General features: G+C 33.7%; 1 protein-coding gene and 1 long non-coding RNA gene across 3 annotated transcripts in view; one reads left to right on the forward strand and one right to left on the reverse strand.

Annotated features, from left to right (window-relative positions):
• Nucleotides 1–20,186, reverse strand: part of LOC116734897 (uncharacterized) — a 161,545-nt gene that overhangs the window by 15,627 nt on the left and 125,732 nt on the right. Inside the window, exon 1 of one of the 2 annotated variants that reach the window (XM_032586447.1) lies at nt 61–177. The exons of the other annotated variant lie outside the window; for it this stretch is intronic. The gene's annotated coding sequence lies outside the window, so the exon portion shown is untranslated. Of the gene's footprint in view, nt 1–60; nt 178–20,186 lie in introns of those variants that run through there. 2 annotated transcript variants of the gene reach the window in all.
• On the forward strand, nt 3,432–3,709 carry LOC116734931 (uncharacterized). The gene is made up of 2 exons (XR_004342290.1): nt 3,432–3,472; nt 3,574–3,709. It is a non-coding gene; the product is annotated as an uncharacterized LOC116734931 (long non-coding RNA).

A 20,186-nucleotide genomic window follows, 5' to 3' on the forward strand; every position in this document is an offset into this window, starting at 1 on the left:
ATTAATTAAGAAATAAATATTCAATCTTATCAGTTTAACAGATATAAGGTTAGAACTTACCAGAAGTCACTGTGACTTGTGTTCCTTTCCCCCAGTAGTCGAAGTAGTCGTCACAGTGCTACATTGCAGTCTGTTTCTAATACAAATACAATAGCTCATGTGAATCAAGAAAAGAATAAATGTTCATGGGCATTTCGCTCTGTAGTATTTACTATCGTCTCCCTGGAGACATTTATTTCCTGAGGTCTGGGTTACATAAAATGATTACAGTTATTCAACAGCTCTTGCCCACTTCCTTTTTGCCTGATCTTATTGTCAACTTTAATTTGTCCAGTTCTCTGTGCCAGGAAACTTCATATGAAAAATCCTTTATAGTTAAAAAGTCAAACCCCTTCATCTAAATTCCAGATGTCCCTTACATGTACTATGCTTTGCAAACATTTTTCTTCACCTTAAAATCATTCATACTGAACCAGAATCTAGGATTATAATAATTTTTTTTGTTTTTACAAAGAATAATCTGAAGTGAATCAAGCATGTATTCACTCTTTTTTATCAGATACATCCTCATTAAATCCAGTGCACTGGTTTGTAAATACAGTACAGTTGTGTGTAATTTAACACTGGTATAAATCCAGATGTTCTGCAAAGGCCTGAAAGGTTTATTTGAGAAGATTAGTGAACAAACAGCAATATGAAGACCAAGAAACCCAACAAACACATCAGGGAGAAAGTTCTGGAGAATGTGAAAGCAATCCCAAGATTGGAATATCTCACACAACTTTCCATTCCTTCATCCAAAAGCCAACAGAAAATCTACTGAGACATGGCCAGCAATCTAAGGTGAAACATTAATCAAAACATCAATTTGTGAACAACAATGAGCGATGCACTCTACAAAACTCTGAGAAGAGGCAGGAAGAAACCTGTTGTTAAAAGAAACAATAAGAATCTTGCTTGGGATTTGAAGCTTGGAGTTTGTAATCCACGGAGAACAGCAAACATGTGGACGAATGTGCAATGGTCTTATGAGACCAAAGTTGAAGTTTCTGGCTCACTTACAAAATTCTGTATAAGAAAAAAACAGCTGATTCAAATAGTCCAATACCTTCTAAGCATGTCAAAGTTCTGCAGAGGCCTGCTAATGAACTGTCATTTGATTCAGGTGAGTTGAACCATGGAACGAACTAAATCAAGCAGGACACCAGCCCTTGAGGACGGGACTTAGTCATTGTTGAGAGTAAAATATTCAAAATCAAAATCACTTGGGAATAAACCAGCACCTTTCACAGATCTAGACTTCTCTTATATATCAAGTAGGGGTCCAGTGGTAACTAACTGTTTCAACTGGAAACAGTTTTACTGGCAGAAGGATTTTCCATTAGTTTTTTAACTCACCAAGATGAAGGTTTTTCATTAAACCAACTGCTTTGTCTCCTTGACAGAAATATGTTAGTAACCAACCTGATAGTATGTCCAGTTGGATTCAGAGGCATTAATGTGGAACTGTTGGAAAAACAAAAACTAAAGCAGTAGTTGACATAATTGGTGTTTTTTGCATAAAACACATTTGTTTTGTAAAATGGGCAAAAAATTATTTTATTACACTTTTTTTTGTCCCTGAAGATCAATTCTTACTCCACTTGAAATTTCACTATGTGAAAAAAAAAAAAAATCCATATTTAAATCTCAATGAGACAAATCTGCTTGGGCAACGGCAATTTTTAACTTAGGGTTGTATATGCAGACCCTTTGCAAGTCATTCAAAAATAAATATCACAAACATGTAACAGCAGAATGAATTCACATCCCCTGTTTACCAGGTACATGTCCAGAGTGTACCCAGCCTTTCGCCCAGAACGTTAGCTGGAGATAGGCACCAGCACCTCCCAACCCCTCTAAGGGACAAGGGTGTTAGAAAATGGATAGATGGATGAATGTTCACCAGGTAATTGTGAACTAAATTCAGTCTCTGATGAACTAGTTCACAATTATTCTGTGTTTTGGAAGGCATTTTGCTCCATTCCATTTACCAACATTTCTCCAGAGACATGTGTTTCCTGTGGTTTGAATTGCATAAAATTATCCTTCTAACTGCTCACTTCCTCTTTGCCTGTTCTTATTGCCAACCTTTTAGTCCTTGCACTCTGCAGTTCTTTTACCCGAGAAACCCAATGTTAAGATAACACAATACACCTTCTTTTTCACCTTCTAATTTGATGCTCACCAAACTGAAATGTTATTTTGTACCTGATTTTACATCCCCAAGTCAGTTAAAAAGTATCTTTAGTGGAACTCACAGCTTGCCTGTGATTGTTCACAGTGGTAAACTGATCTTGTGGTACAAGATGTTGTGAAATGGAAGCATAGTTGGTCCTCAAAAAAAAAGAAAACTATTATTCTTGACCTGGACTTGAAGTTGAGTTCTTAAAATGGGATGTATTATTAATTTTTCAGGCACACTGGGACATTTTATCACACAATCAAAAACTATGTTACCTTCAGTTGTTATAAAATGCTGTACTTATCAAACATGAAATAGGAGAAATTTGACTTATTAATTTGATGTCTTGAATTTGGACCATCATCTTCTGATGACGGTTTCAGCTCGTCATCAGAAGAACTTTTCTCCATTAAGCTGTTTACAGCATTCTTAGGAGCGTTGGACTGAGAAGTAGTTTGTATGATGAGTAGTTTGTATGATGAGTTTGTATTGCAGTTCCACCAGGTGTTTGCTAATGGCTGCTGCCACTAGTCTGGGGGAACTGAGTGGGGAGGAGTGCTCTGTGAGGTGGAAGCTTGACTTTAAGTCATTAAAACTTAACACCTCTAGCTCAGAACATCCAATTATTACTAAAGTAAGGGGTTATTTCACAGTTTTTAGGAAATTTGGACTGTAAAAACAGAGTTTGCAAATATTTAGATCACATGTGTCAAACTCAAGGCGTCATTTTATGTGCTCCCCCTCCTGTCCCCTCCACCACCGTTTTACAGCCCCATTGATTGACTTAAAATAGGTTTTGAGCACGAATTGACTACAAACTACATCTCCCATAATGCCTTCCGATTCTTACCAGCCAACATTACGGCTTCTCGCCACTAGAGTGCAGCAGAGTCACCTCAAGCTGATTATTAATTTTCCCAGCGAATAAAACTGAAACACCGACAAGCTAACAAGCTAAAGAGCGAAGTTCTGTGATGTTTCAATCGAGGACTTTTACCGTCTCCTGCCCCCTGATTTGATGCCACAGCTTCGACTCCATGCAGCTCGTGTTTTGTCCATGTTTGGAAGCACCTATCTGTGCGAACGGATGTTTTCAATAATGAATTTAAACAAGACCAAGCACAGATCGCGCATTACTGACGAAAACCTACACGCCATTTTGTGGATTGCCACAGAATAGAACTAAAACCAGACATGGACGAACTGACCAGGGGAAAACGGTGCCAGACATCCGGCCAGAAAACATTGGTAAGAACGAACAAACTAAATTTAAATAGAATGAATGTAAAACCAAAACTCAGTATACTGGAATATGCATATAGTTTATTGATTTTGCTTGTGTTTTACAGAACACAACACAACGAGGATGTGTGTGAGTTGGTGACAGGGTGAAGAGCTTTGTGTTCAATTACAGGCAACATCACCTGATTGTTTTGTTCTTATGTGAAATACATGTTCGTTGTGTAATAAATAACGAACAAGTTTTGTGAATGAAGTTGAGAGTTAATATCAAAACTTGTTTTTATTCTTTGTCTGCTTATCTGTAAAGCAGACAAAGATTAATTTTCCCAGCGAATAAAACTGAAACATCGACAAGCTAACAAGCTAAAGAGCGAAGTTTAGCTGAGCAGTTTAAAAATACTGAGCATATTTTTAAACTGCTCAGTTTAAAAATATTGTAATTTTTAAACTGAGCAGTAATTTTACATCCATGCTAACTCAAATGTAATATTTAAAACTTGAATACATAAAATCAGTTATTTAACAATATGAGGTGTTTTTTAATTTATTTTTAACATTGTATTTTCATACATTTATGCTAGGGTTGCCCAAGTCTAGTTTTCCAGACCTATAATTCTGCAACTTTAGATGCGTTCCTTCTCTAACACACCTGGATCATTGACTCATTCATAGGCCTCTACAGAACTGAGTTGCAGCTAATGAGGGAAGTCAACTTTTTGTCTGCGGTATGTTTTAGCAGGGACGCATCTAAAAGTTGCAGTCTGGAGGACTGCACTTGGGCATTCCTGATTTATACCGTCAATGTGGCCCGTTGAGGGTGGCCAATATGCTGAAGTGGCCCTTGGTGAAATTGAGTTTGACACCCCTGATTTAGATCATGACGTCATGATGTCATGACATTGCATTTGGAACCTGACCTTTGCCAGCTCATTTGAAACCATTGTATTATTTGGTCCTGATTTCTTTGCACACATATGCTGTTATTTAACCAAATTCCAAACAGCACAGATTCAGAATTAAATGCTTTCAGAAACCAGAAGTGGTACGAACAAATTTGTTCAATTTGTAAAGTGGAATTTAAAGACAACTTCCATGCTGTTGTTTAGGCAATAGCAGGATAGTTGCTTATATGATGAGCAGGGAACAAAGCTAGAAGTAACTGAACACGTTAAGTTACGAGTGAATTCCTCTGCTCATCTTGGTCTGATGGAGATATAAATGAAAACTAACACAGCAATTAAGATTAAGATCAAGATCAAGGCCATTCACATGACTACATGAATGCATGTGAAGACTGTTACATTAATAACAGTCCTTGCATGTGTAGAGGAGTGAAATCAAGTTGGCATAAGTAACTGGGCACACACATCGTTCAACCAGACATAAACCTATACACATATTTTGTTTTCAAACTCCACTGAAGTTTATTTCACACTTCAGCTTGCAACAAAACACACTACAACCCATCTTTACAGTGAAACACTTTTGTGTAGCTGTTTTTTTTTTTTTTTTTTTCATTCATCCATACCGCGTCCCACACTTTGGGAACCACTGCTTTAAGGGTTAAAAAGGTTATTGAATCGAGGGTCAACTAGTGGGTTACAATATGCAGTTTCTGATTAGTATTGTGTAGAAAATGGAACATATATCTGGAGGTTAATTTATGCTAATGCTAGCGGACTTTGTACGTGTGTTGAGCTAGCTGAGAAACAGCTAAAGGACTACTGATTTCACTTTTAACTTGTTGTATTTTGGACCTTTTGGAATGTTTCTCACACAAAATGCATTATTTTGGTCTCCTTATTTGTTTTACTGTTTGTAAAATGGACATTTCTCTATGAGTTATTGCAAAAACCAGAGAAAGCATATCGTTATGACTTTTGATAAGTAATGGCTGCCTATGTGTGAAACATAAACACAGAAACATGGCATTAAAGGGGCATTATACCTTTTTGTAGTTAAAGTAGAGGTTTTTGTGTAAGGCATAAAATGTTGTTATTCTGTAAACACGTGCCAGGTAATACGTGTTCTCATATAGTTGTTGTATAGGTTACTATTTACTGTTTAAACATTTTACTTAAATTGGAATATCTATTTATTGAATTTCAGTAAGAAGCCTCAGGACAATTCAGTAATTATGTTTACAAAAGACAGCTCCTTTTGATCACTTTAGGCAAACTTTGTAAACATTTGTATGAAAAGCTATTGGACAAGCCTTTAACTCAAGTATTGATGCTGTGTTGTTCTACTTTTATATTAGACATTAATTAGGAGAAAACATATTTCATAAAAAGAATGCTTTCATGAAATGTGTTTTGAATTTATGATTTTTCCTGTTAGGAGACTGATAACGAGGAGATCTAAGAACTTTTCCAAACGTGTTAACTTTGTTGGTTTAAGAACAGAGCTTTTAATTTTATTGCAGTTTAATACACACGAATTTCCATTTTTGCCTCAGTGACATGGTGTGTTACTGTCAGAGCTCCTTAAATTTTAGTTTGGAGCTTCTGTTTCTCATTGACATGTGGAAGCACCTGCTGTGGTGAAATATTTCCTGCAGTGTTACATAAATAACCCACTGTAAGGATGTTAACAACCACAAGTCCATGATGTACACATGTGTTGATACTTAACATTTAAACTTGGCTGTATTGCATTACTAATTTGTAATTGTTTGATATTTAAAAATTAAAAAAACGTGGCCAATTTTAATGAACTACTGAGTTGACTGAGAAGATTGACTTGTCCTGTTTAACTAACACAATACATAAGTTCACCTCAAATATGAGTTTAATATTTTATGTTTCAAAAATCATTTTGTACACAACAGAAAAGAAGATTTTCTTTTCAGGCAACATGTAATTTAAACAACCAAAATTGTATTATTCTGTATGAAGTAGATTGGAATCCATTTTTCACAAACTGCAGCTAATTGTGGACCATAAAATTTAAGGAGATGATTTTGTATTGGTGTTTCTCACAGTGGTAGCCACCATTTACACAATGATTTATACTCATACAAAAACGTTTGCCTCATTTAGTGAACTGGTCATATTTTGAGTCGGGGAACTTCTGGGAAATTTTGATGAAAACTGACTCTTAATTTTCTACTTTTCAAACTTAATTAGATAGAGCTTTACAATAATGAAACAGTATGTATTTATTTATCAAATTAAATTCAAACAGCCTTTTTTTTCAAATTGTGCAATGGCAGTGTTTTGGGAATCATTTTTTAAAGTTTATTAATGATTAAAATCTTGTTATTTTCATTTCGTCTTTACATAACCAAGAAAAGTGCTAATTAAAAGAGCCCATATCAGACAATCTAATTCAAATTTGGTTATACAAATCTGATGTATGATCTGTATCCAGTACAATCAGATATAGATCATACACCATTTAGTAAAAAAAAATGTCTATCTGTAAAAGAGCAGATTAAATTGAACCCAATACAATATTTATTTCTTAGCATAAGTTTATGTTTTATGATCCACTACTAGTGTATACACTGTGGTCAAACACTGTACAAGAATATATCCCTGAATGCTATTACACGACCCTTTTCCTACTTCTTTAAATAGGCTTATGACACAAATTGATTTCAGTTTATTAGTTCATTTTGTTATTTGACTTTTTCTGAATACTTCCATAGATTTTTATAAACATTCTTACAAAGTGTAAACGGACAGAAACGCGCAAAGTTTTCCTTCAACGATAGATTTCAGGCATGTACTGAGGCATAAAATAGCTCAATATCTGTAGTTTGAGACATAGAAGTTATTGGTTGTGTAAAACGTTTTCTTCTTTAGGCAGGAGGTTTTTGTCACAGAGTAAATCACTGTGGTTGCCATAGTACACAGTAAAATGATCCTATGCAAAAACTCCTCCCTTCACTCTGACTTATATTGACAGTGCATGGTTCTTTTAAATGATGGTGCTTACATTTAGGCATAGTAATTAAGTAATAAATAGTAATAAAACAAATATTACAACAACAATAAAGTAATCTGGTTGAAATGACATTGTATATGAGAAGAAAATGTTACATACAATGAGCAATTTCTACATTTAATAGAAATGTAACTCGGAGCTCAAACTAAATGTGATTTGTAAAGTGACAGTGTCGTTTTCTCTTGTTTTCTGTTTGCCAGGAGGTTTTTGTCATAGAAGACATCACTGTGGTTGCTATACTGCACTGTGACACAACCCCAGACAAAAACATCCCTCTGTACACTGGATACAGTAATCTGAACACCATTTTTTTACCATTGTAAAAAAATGTTTATTTTCCAAAAGAAATGTCAGACAAACGTGACAAAGAGCTACAAGTAATGCAGTATAATCTTATCTTTGCTGTTACTAGGATAAAGTTTATAGAGATGTACATTGTATTTAAAAAGACATGTTCGTATTGTGTAGGTTTTTGTTTGGACTGCCTGAATGAAAATTCACAGAATATAAAAGCAATCTATTGTCTCTTTTATGAAATCCTTGACATTGTCAGTTTTGCTTCCCTGACAAATTTTACAAAAATCTAATCAGACAAAAATGTTGCTAGAGATATAATGTTTACATCCTATGCCAAAAGTTTAGCTGTTATCGTTGTCAAATTTTGCTGAGATCTATTAAAAAATAAAATAAAATAAAAACCAAGCATGGTTAATTTTATTAGCTAATAGATTTGTTAAACTACTTAATTGATCATTTGATCAGCTGTGTCAATTTGTAAGATTTTGTTAATGGAGATTGTTCCTTTTTCTTTTTTCAAAAATTGTTTTGTGTTTTATGCTAAACATTGGGACCCTTGCATGCTACCCATGCAAGTTCTGATATGTAACAGTTTTTTTCTTTTACTCTGTCTCAATAATTATTAATTTATGGATGTTCAGCTAAGGCTCATCCAATGGCTTATGGAGAAATTCACTTAGTGAAACTGGAGAAAAAAACGTTTGTGTACTAATTCTTCACATACAATGAATTTGAACCTCAAAGGAAACATGTTATATCCTGAATTATACATAGAGAAGTTTAGCAGAGGGTTACTGATGTGTAGAATCCAGCTCTATTGATTTTGTTTCAGATCCATCCCATCCAATTCAATTCCACTTTCTTTCTATTTCAGCTAAATCCAGTGATCAAATTAGAACATGGCTAAATTTCACTTGTTTAGAAGTCTTTTATTAAAATTTGCCAATACAGACAATCAGCTCATTGTTTAAAATAAATAATATATTTTTTGGCGCACATCAGGTTTTTGCTATAGGATGTTTCACTGTGGCTGCCACTGTATACACTGTAGCTCAACACTGAACAAAAACTTCTCTCTGAACTTCCTGTTTTCCCCCAACATAACTTCTGACCCAACCTAAGATTCAGTTTTTTGTGCTTATTTCATAATTCAGTTATAAAGTTTATTCTACGTTTTTTTCAAAAATAAAGTGCTTGATATGCTTTAATGTAAAGAAAAATTGAGAGGTTTGTTGTCCTAAACATTTGTACACAGAAACTCTTGTTTTATTCATGTGTAAATTGTGATAAAATTTAATCAAAATGGATTTGCTTATCATTAATTGTACCTGACCTTTGATATGTTAAATCAAACTGTTATCTTTAAGATGATACTGCCGATAGTTTTATTATCAGGTATACTACCTGCATAGTGTGTTTAGGTTACTACTGATTGTTAAACCAGCTACAGCAACCTCACCTCTACCGAAGTTCAGTCAGATTTTGTATACCATGTAGAAATATTGCATTTTAATGCAACTGTAAAACCACACTTTATAATTGTTACATTAGGTGCTATCTAAAGCAAAAATGACATTTAATATATTTATAAAAACATGATTTAAAATTTCACGTAAGTTATCTACCATATAATGCTATCTATTTAGTAGTAATGTCTTAACACGCTGTCTTAAATTAATTTGATTCATTTCCAAACGGGAGCTAAAAAATACACTGTGGCCTGATTCAATACTTTGTGTCCAAGCTATTTGAGTCTTTGGCTTTCAGTGAACAGCGTCAGTTTTGGACGCTGTTGACCCTGTTGTGGTGGAGAAAGTTTCCTGTGTGTTGCATAACTATTGAGAAGAAAGATGGTTGTCAACCACAAGTGCAAACATATGTACACATTAAATATCAAAGAAAGAAAACATTTTCTCCATAATAAAACCAATTGTCAATGACAAACTTGAACTTATTGTCCAGTTGGAACAGGATCTTAGTGAGTAGTTTGACAATAAGTACAATTTTGAGCAGCACACCTCTGAGTTAAATGGAGTCTTGTTTTCATCAGCTAAAAAAGATTAGACCTATTTAAACTCTTCTTCATTTGAGGAAGTTTTATTTATCGCTTTATTCTGCCTCCTTTTAAAGCTCATGAATAGCAAAGCTTTGGTAAAAAAAAAAAAACATTTTGAAATGTTTGACAGATTAATTTTATAAATGGTAATGTGATGTAATTATCTACAGTGTGCTTGTATTTATGAAATAGACAGACTGACACTTTTTGAAAGCTTTGGCCTAAAATGGGTTTTTGTATTGCTGTTTATCACTGTGGCTGCTAACAGTGACATGTGACCATACAAAAACCTTTCAAGTGCTCCTGTTTGTACGTCCAGTAGTCATGCACCATGATAAAACCTTAGTTAACTTAAAATATATATATTGTTGAAAATAAAATTTTTTGACTAAGGTGTCTTACTGGTGCTTTTAATATGTGCTTTATAACAATGGATGGATGGATAATATATATTATCATGAAACTTCATGAAACTTTTGTTGCACGATGGTACTTTTTTTATGCTGTGCCATTTATCATTTCAAACGTATTTATATAAAAAGGTTTTTCATCACAAGATGTAACAAAACTGTATTGTTATTCCTTTCCGTTCAATTATATTAACCAACTGATCATCTTTCATTTTTCACAAACTCTATTTGTGGAGAGGATTTTGTATTGGTATTTTCCACTGTGGTAGCCGCTATAATACACAGTGGTCCATACTCAGACAAAAACCTTTGCTTGTTCATTTCATGCTGTCCAGGTGGTATTAGATTATACCAGTGTTTTCTTTATGCAGTGATAGTAATTTTCTCTGTTAATGTCACAGAGCATATCAGTGTGGTAGTCATAGTACACTGTGACACAGACCAACACAAAAACTCCTATTTCACACTGGCTGTTGTAAATTCACCTTAGATTATTTTTCTATGTTTGAAACATGAATTAAAAACTGAACAGAAGAGCAAACAATGACTTAAGAGAGAACAAATTATCACTCCATCAAAACTGTAACCATACAGTATATTTTTGTTGTGGGAAGAAACTGAAACAGGCTGGTTTTCAAGCAGCTTTTTGAGCGGCAGGAGGTTTTTGTCACAGAGCTCACCACTGTGGCCGTTATATTGCACTGTGACACAATCCTGTTCAAAAACCCCACCTCACTTACTGGCTGTAATACTCGTGAGTGTTGACTTCAGCCTTAATAGTTTACAGATTCAACCTTATAGACATATTAAGCAGCCCTATGAATGATTCGATGAAATCTAATTGTTAAAATGATCTTTACATTTTTTTAATAGATATCTAGATTTAAGCTGCAAGACTTTTACCAGATTTAAGAAGTTGGTGAGTGAGTATTTAATGCTGCTCTAAGTGTGTCAAGTTGTCCCACCCTGTTGGTTAAGATATTTACTGTTAATATAGGTTTAGATTTGTTATATATTCACAGAAGTTTCATATTGTTTTCTTTTTTTAATCATAATTTTCATTTTTAATATACAAAATTATCTGTTCCAAACAGGTTTTTGTACTGATGTTTGTCACTGTGGGTAGTCTCCCACTGTGACTTGTGGCCATTCAAGAACCTGGACATGGAATACTGCACAGTTCACTAGATAAAATAGAAATCATTTTATTGTCATTTGCTCATAACTGCCCAAAAACCAAAAACTGGGCAATGAAATTTATACTCCGAAAACTCCCTACAACATCACTTTAAAAACCTCACATAAATTATGTGAAATTCATCAACTAAAAAAAGAGAAAAAAACACGTTCAGTAAAACACCATATGCAAGCTTTAATGAACTTAAATCCTCATTTTCTCTTTTGTCTTTTCAAATAATTATTCCCATAGGTCTGCACATTCAATTCTTTTTGCAGGCATTTTGCATGTTCTGTGGATGGGTGCACTTCCTCTACTCAGGCTGCCTCTCGCAGTCCAAAAAATATGACTGAAAGGTTAATTGGTTGCTCTAATTTCTCTTTAGGTATGAGTGCGTGTGCACTCATGTGTGCACCCCCTCATGTGTGCACCAGTCCATCACACCAGCCCTGTGATGGACTGGTGACCTGTCCAGGGTGTCCCACCTCTAAGCTAAAGACACTGCATGGACAAGTGGTAGAGTGGATGAATGAATATTTCTAACATTAATCATCAAAAGTCAAATACCACTGTCCTGTAACACTGATATGTTACAACACTTATTTCAAAAGACAGCATTTTAAGATTTAATATTTATTTTTAAATGTTTGCACTCGTTTTTCTTGAACATTCCTTAATGTTCTTAATCCAAACTTTCTAAAATTCTGTTCACATGTACTTGTAAGATATTTCAAATTGAACAACTATTTGATTTCAGAGGTTTTTGTGCATTCATGTGTGGTATCACTGAATGCACAGTGATGCATATCCATACAAAAATATTGACTGGGATACTGATTGCCAATATTTTCTGTTTATACAAAGGAGCAATAGACATTGTCTTTGTCTTCTTACATGAAATTCCTTTCAGATTTTAATAATAATAGTAATAATAATCTTGACTTTGTCAAATAGTTTTGCTTGTGAAATTATTATAAGTTTCCATTATCAATAATTTGTCATTTCTGGGGGACTTAGTGGGAATAAATGTCAAAGACAACCAGCATGAATATGAATCTCCATGTCAATGTAAAAACATAGTTTAAATCTATATCAAAACTAACAAGTGCTATATAGACAAGTAAACACAAAAATGCAAAAGTAAAATTAAAAAGTCGAGAACAAATGATCAGGATCTGACATGGAGTAGCTGATGATCTAAGGAAAGGAGGGAGGAAGTGAACAAGGCTTGGTACAATTAAAATTAACTAAACACAAAAGGATCACGAAAAGAGGATTTGGTATTGCTGTTTCACACTGTGGTAGCTGCCATATACACACACTGGTTCCTGCTCATGCAAAAAGCACGCCTACTTTTGACAATCTTTTACATGCATTATTATTTTTAGTTAAATATGACTTTTTGTGTATTTTACTCATCTTTTGACAATAAAGTGCCAGGGGAGTTTTTTTGTTTTGTTTGATATTTAATTATTAAACTTGTTTATGTTCCAGGTCATGTTTTTTGACTGCAAGTCTACCTTTTGAAAGTTTTATGTTTTTTGTTCCATATACAAGTTTGATATACTAGTTTTTCACCTTTTTATCTCCTACAAAGTGCTTTAAAATATGACCTTTGTTATTGCAGGGAACAATGACAATGACTGGTTCTGTGGATTCTTATCATTTTCAGATTAATTCAGTTCATTTTCATTTTTATTTAATTTGATTCAAATCAGTTTGATGCCAGTTCATAGAAAATATCAAGGCGCTACAGGATATAATGCAGGGAAAATAAATCTATATGGATTATAACTTATTATTTAGTTCTATGCATTCAAGTCAGTTTATACATATTGCACTTTAGATATTTTGTTCTTAGATGTCAAAAAGTTATTTTTACTACTGTGGCCACTATGCAGTGTGGTATGGCACAGTACAAAAACCTCTAAAACCTATTGTGAAGCATTTATTTTGCTTCACAACTATGTTACTACTTTTATAAATATATATATATAAATATATGTAAAAACCTATGAAGCTGCTTAGAATTGTTATAAGTTTACATTATGACATTATATAATAATTAAGTTTAGTTTTATACATGTATGAAAGTATTCACATAATAGAATATCAGCTCTGAAGTCAATGCAGGTTTTTGTACTGACATTTACTACTGTGGCTGTTAACTCACAGTGAGTGAAGGCTGTTCAAAAACCATGACATAAAATATTGCAAACTTCAATGACGGTTGGTCCTTTTCCTGTAAACACTGTACAGTACACACAATGAGAAAGTTTTGCTGAGCTTTAAAACCTTTATTTTGTTTCTTAAAATGTTTTGAGATATTTGCAGTATTACAGATTGTGCTTTTCTGAAGTTCTAAGTCAATAAGTCAGCACAGTTGTGGTAGGACAGAAATCTTTTTTATCATTTTCAATAACTGTGAATCAATGTATCCAACTCAGTGATATAATCCAAAGCTATTAACCAATTTTCAGAAAAAAAGATACATCCCACAGTCTTGTAACATGTCAAGACATTATGCTTTGACAATTTTGTGTCAAAACATAATGTTATTGTGGTGAATGTTATGCTACTTCAGTGCTTTTCTATGCGCTACAAATGTTGTTATATATGGATTTGGTTAGATGGCCTGTTTTTTTTTAAATTTTAGTTTATACATAACAAAAGCACATTTATTGTTGCATATTTGCTCTTTTTATTTTTGTATTGTTGATATAGGAAACATGCCTTGTATCCCAGAAACAAACATGCTCCAGTCTGAATGTGTGAATCAATCCCAGATTGAATGAAAATAAAGTCACTGTTTTGAAGTGGTTGTTTTCTGTCATCATGCAGCATCCAACAGCATTTTTATGATGATCTGCACAGAGAGACCTGCAGATGTCAGCACAAGCAAATATTTTATTTTAGACCTTATCTCCCCTTCACACAGAAAACACACTGGTAACTACAAAAGGAGTTAAATAATTTTGATTTTTTTTTGTCTAAACTTATTGTTCCAATGGAGTCTACCACAGAAAGATTTAGATCTAAAAAAAAAAATCTCAGTCAATCAACAAAACAAAACAAACACATAATAAAGTTAGCTACCCATACTTTCCAAATTTGGAAAAAGAAGAACAATCATTTAAAGGAGCCCACAAAATACAGCTAGATATGGTATCACATTTCTAGTCAAAAGTCAAAACACACAAAGCTCAAAACACAGCAAACAGTTTCCCTGGACAAAAAACAACAACAACAACAAACTTTGGGCAGACAATGCAATAAAAAAGGACAATACATGAAACACTCATAACAAACTCACGACTCTGCTTGGATTCTAAGGTTCCCGAATCCACTCTGATCAATCACCTGAAGAAGAAAAAGCGAAAGTACATCTGAGCCAAAATCACCAACAGAGGGCGCTCATGTAACATGCTTCAACAGTCTGCCATATGAACATCATTCTTTAATTGACAATGACCTCAAAGGTCATCAAGCTTATACTGAAAGCCTAGATTCTATGCTGTTAAGGCTGGAATATATTCTCTGAGGAAAATGTATAACTTTAAATTGGAGTTTAGCATTATTTAGAGGAACATACAGTACACTGCCGACAATAGGGCCTATTATTTGCATCCTATGGCAGAAACAAAATATTTGACATGCAGTGTATGTTGTTGAGTCTTGATTTATTTATGATTGATAAACTCTTAACAGACTACGTGTGTGAGCTGCAACAAAATTTCAGGATGTTGTGAGCACTTTTTTTGTATTATTATTTTATTTATTTATTTTACAATTTTAGAGTCGGTATTATTTCCTTTTCGCCTTGCCAACAATTATCTGGATAACAGATTTTTGCTAATGTTTCTTTGGAACAAATATTGTATCATTTTGTACATCTCTTGAAATAATGAATCAACAATCATTTAAACACACAATTTAAGAGTCATTTTGTACTTCTGCACATATCAAGGAAGAACCTATGGGCTTCAAAAGCCTCAAGTGACATATTAAATTATTTAAAGGATTTAAAAAATTTTCCTCACATATAAAATTTGCAATGAATATTTCTACTCGACTGTGGAGTGAACTCAGAGTCAGCTTCAGCATAAGCAAAGTAAGCTATTTTTTCAGACCTCCTGCAGTCTTGAGGTCAGAGGAGCACTTCAATTCTAATAGCATCTGCTGATATCATTTGAGTAGTTAGTTGAAGAACATAAAAAGCAGCACCAAGTCTGACTAAAACTATGTTGTTATACAGTCACCGTTAAAGATTAAAAAATGGAAAGAAATTTTGTTGAATGTGCAATACAGTTGGGATCACAGGAGAGGTCGTTGGTGTTGGGTTAGTATGAACTTTACTCACTATGTGAATCATTTTGTGCTTGGGGACATTCTGATACTGGCAGATGTGAATGTTGCTTCAAGGAAATGTATTTATAGCTGTAATAGTGTCTACAAAGTTTCACTTCAGCAGGTGTGGTCTCAGGGGTGCAAGGAGCCGGGGAGTAGCTTTTGAAAGAATACCATGAAACATAAAACATATAGACATTTGCAAAATGCCAATTGTATTTTTGATTTTACTCAGTTTTATCTGATATTTGTGTTGACACAGAAACAATACAAGCTACTGATAATGAATGTAATTATAGGAATTCTTTTTAATTAGATATTTATTTGGTTATATTTTTTCTTTAAATCACCCACAAAACTGCATTATCATATTTCTTTTTTTGTGTTATGTTAACAACAGTGACATTTTCTGAATTATAAACAGTAAATTAGGACATTTCATGAAGACAGATGCTTTGCATAGGCTAAAAACATCTTCTAAATTTTCTTTAAAATTTTCTGTTTACTACTCGATATTGATTCAACTCTGTTTCTTTATCCGATATCACTACTAATGATTTCTTAGAATGGACAAGAGGGTTGAAAAGAACAAATACAATACAACAAATACAAAATGCTACTGTCTGGTGTGTTATATACATCTTTAGGTCATTGTTTTGTTTTTTTTTGTCTGATGGGGGTTTTTGTTTTATTGTTCAGAACATGACCGACAACATCAAAAACATAAAGTCTTCAACAAACACAGCATGCTGCATGTAATGGCAGTCAAATTTTAATTGTAATGTGAACAAACATGCAAATCAAAATGTCCTAGTTTCAAGTTTAACAGTATAGTTATTTTTGTATTATACAAAAATACATTTTATTATGAAACTATTTAAAAAATATATTTAAATGTCATCTAAAAGTTGCAGGATAGCATCTCTGGAGGCCTGGACTGAGGCCGTCCTCATTTAGATAGTAAGAAATAGGAAGCATGTAGGAAATAAAAGCATTCATATGAACTGGTCAAACAGCAGAGAGATGATATATTTTGAAGCTGCTGGCTGCCCCAAGAATGAGACAAATAAGAAACATTTATGTTTCTGTCTTTTCATGTCTGTGACTCTAACATTGAAGGCATTATTTGTTCTAGTAACTTACTATACATAACTTGACATGAGAAAAGAATGTTGCATTTTCTTTTTTTGACATTTGCTTTGAATTGTATTTTTTTTCATTTTCTGCTAAATGTCCCACATTTACTGCTCTTGGTATCAAACGCTACATTCTTCTTTGTTATTTAAGGTTAATAAGCCAGTACAAAGCTCAATCCTTAATTTTTTAAGGAGTTTTTGTTGCGTGCACAGAGTATGACCAACAGATTCAAGGTCAAACCACACAACCTATGTTTCAAGAGAAAGTTTTAAGCTGTTATACCAAACATCTATGAGCAGAATATGCATGGTCTTCTTTTGCCCTATGGGGCAAGTATTGATGATAAACAATATTTTTTGTTGTTGTTCTAAACTCAAATTACTGCCAGTAACTTTTCTCAGCGGTTTCAGATTATTTTACTGCAACTTTACCTTTTCTCCCAATAATTTTCAACTTTACTTTAATAATAAAACATTTTTTCTTCCATTTTAAAAAAAAAGTCACTCTCCATTAGTAGAATGGAAAAAAAAAATGCAAATATACCACAGTTGACAGATGTTCTTTCCAGGAAGTTTAATTTTGACAGTTTCAGCAAAGTTTAAACTGAGGTCCCAGAGGTACAGAAGCACATTCAAACTTCTGTCTAATAATTTTATTTACAAAACCCCTGAGACACCAACCTTTAACTGACAGAATAAAGAAATGAGAAGAAGGGATGCACTCAAGTGAGATAAAAGTTGTCATTGAGTGAAAGCAAAGACAACTTTAAGCATTGTTAACATAATTACAATCTCAATACAGAATGAAGTAGCACCGAAAACATTTATTCTCAAGATCATGAAAACACATACTATACATCCAAAACAAAATTATGGTTTATTTCTCTATATCAGTAATAATAAGAATTTTCTAAAAAGTAGCTAGAATACATTCAAACATTTCATACATAATAAAAAGTACATGAAATACTGAAAAACTCTTGCAGATATTCTGCGGTCATTCATTTCTGTTTTGCACATCTGAACCTTTATTATTTCTTCATCTGAAAACAAAAGGAGGAAAAAATTAATAAATTAGAAAGAAATTATTCTCAAGATTACTGCCGTCATCAAATAGGTTCTTACTATACATGTAACACAATTTTGAGTTAGATAAATTATTCTTAAGGCTCGCTTGTGAGTATGGATCCATTTTATTCATAATGAAGTAAATGCAGAGAAAACCTCTTCATGTTTACCTGAACAAGAATGAAAATCATGTTATAGGTGAGAGAGAAGATGAAGAGGAAGACGAAGGAAGAGGTTGTGGACCACAAGCCGTTGAAGTCATCTCCTTCAGAGAGATTATCTATGCAACTTAAGGCAATTGTCATATTTGAGTCTGAGGGAAAAGCTAAAAAGAGGAAACAAAATTGTGGGTGATTAGATAAGTTTTGTATTGCTACATATAAGATTTTTGAAATATCAGATTTCAGTGATTGAGCACTACTAAGCAAAAAGCCTGTTAGAAAACAAGTCATTCATATGGATTGAGAATTCATTTTCATTTGTTTCGCTTGTGTTCATTCATTCACACACAGACCAAAAGTCTCCATGCAACATTTATTTGGACGAGACAGCACGCTCATTAAGCTGTTCACAATAAGACGAGGACAATTTAAAACTCATAAGACGACAAAGAAACATAGATGCAGGAACAATGACATTATAGAGCACACAGTTTTACAACATAAAATTGATTAAAAAAAACAAGAGCAAACAACATGCAGGCACAAAACAGCATGCTTAATCTGATCTTAGCATTCAACTGAGTTACCCGAGACACTCGACAAGTCATGAGGTTCCATTTTTCCATTTGCAGGCCAAACATTGCAGCTGAACTTGTTTTTGCTCTCCCAGTTATTCTTGCTGATGGTGTAAAAGCTTGAAACTAGGTAAAGACTGTTGTTGATCTCCTGTGGGGGCAAGTTGATGCCATCAATGTATGTTCCAGATTTAGTTCCAGAATCTTCTGACCAGGCGATGTAGTAATCTTGCAGCACTGAACTGGTGACTAAACACACCAGAGTGACTTCGTTTGTGTTATTTGAAAGCTTGTGGACTTGAACATCGGGTATTGCGTTACCTAAAAGAAATTTACAATTTATTTGGAAAATGCATACTTCAAATTGAAAAACAGAAATGAAGATTATAATTTTTATGACAAACATATATTTCATGTTTGTACATTTATTACTCTCAAAAAATAATCCATTAAATTTAGATGGCATACCTCTGTTGACATCAAGAGTCTCAGTAATTGGTGCCATGTCATCTCTCGTGGCAACACACTGCACCTTTTTAACTTTCTTCCATTCATCAAAGCTTCGAATTAACGTACTGCTTTCACTTGGTGCTTCATTATTATTGGCCACTAGCTGTCCATTAATGTACCACTGGATTTTAGTATTAGATACAGTAGCACCATCCAGTCCAGTAATGATGCATTTTAGCTCTGCTTTTTTATTGTCAAACATCTTTTTAGGATTCGGAGGGTTCAGTGTCACTGTAAAAGATGCTAAATGAGAAAGGGGGAAAAAGAAAATGTGTTTAGGCATTGAGATTTTTTTTTTTATTGATAACAAGTAAAATATAAAATACTTAATTATTATGTAATTAGAGAGACTGTATTTTTAGTTTACTTTCTAATAATTAATAATAAACAGTATGCAGTACCTTTTGAGGCCTTTTTTGCGTAATTTTGTCCTTCGTGAGTCACCTCACAGGTGTAAACAGCCTTACTGTCCCATTCTATTTTATTGACTTCTAAGATGCTGGCAGCAATATAAGCATCTCCATCTTTTACGGGATCAAAACTTTTGAAGTTAGACACATCGTTGTTGCTTTTCTTCCAACTGAATGACACTTTTTTGGGGGTAAAGTTTTCAATGTAACAGACCAAGAACTGTTTCTCTCCATCTGACTCTGAGAGCAATGTTACATTGGGAGGAGAGGAAGCATCTAAGCACAAGACAAGAACAAGACAAACATAAGATTAAGACATTTAAAATTTTTCCTGTCGGAGAAAATGTCTTTGAGGAAATGAAAGAAAACATGTACTGAAATGGAAGAATTGCATACATTTCTCTGGTACAGTTTTGTTTCCTGCTGGATGAGTCAGAGAACAAGTGTAGGACAAAGCATTTGATTTTGACACACTGATCACACTGACTCCAGTGAATCTGTTGTTGACGTTTTGTTGAGGAAAAATATACTGCTGAGAATCCACTTGAGTGTTACTGGTACTGGTCCACTGGAATGTAGCACTTTTTGGAAAGAAGTCCTGGGCCAGACAGCCAAGAGTGAT

Source organism: Xiphophorus hellerii, chromosome 16 (genome assembly GCF_003331165.1).
Source record: "Xiphophorus hellerii strain 12219 chromosome 16, Xiphophorus_hellerii-4.1, whole genome shotgun sequence".
Classification (NCBI taxonomy): domain Eukaryota; kingdom Metazoa; phylum Chordata; class Actinopteri; order Cyprinodontiformes; family Poeciliidae; genus Xiphophorus; species Xiphophorus hellerii.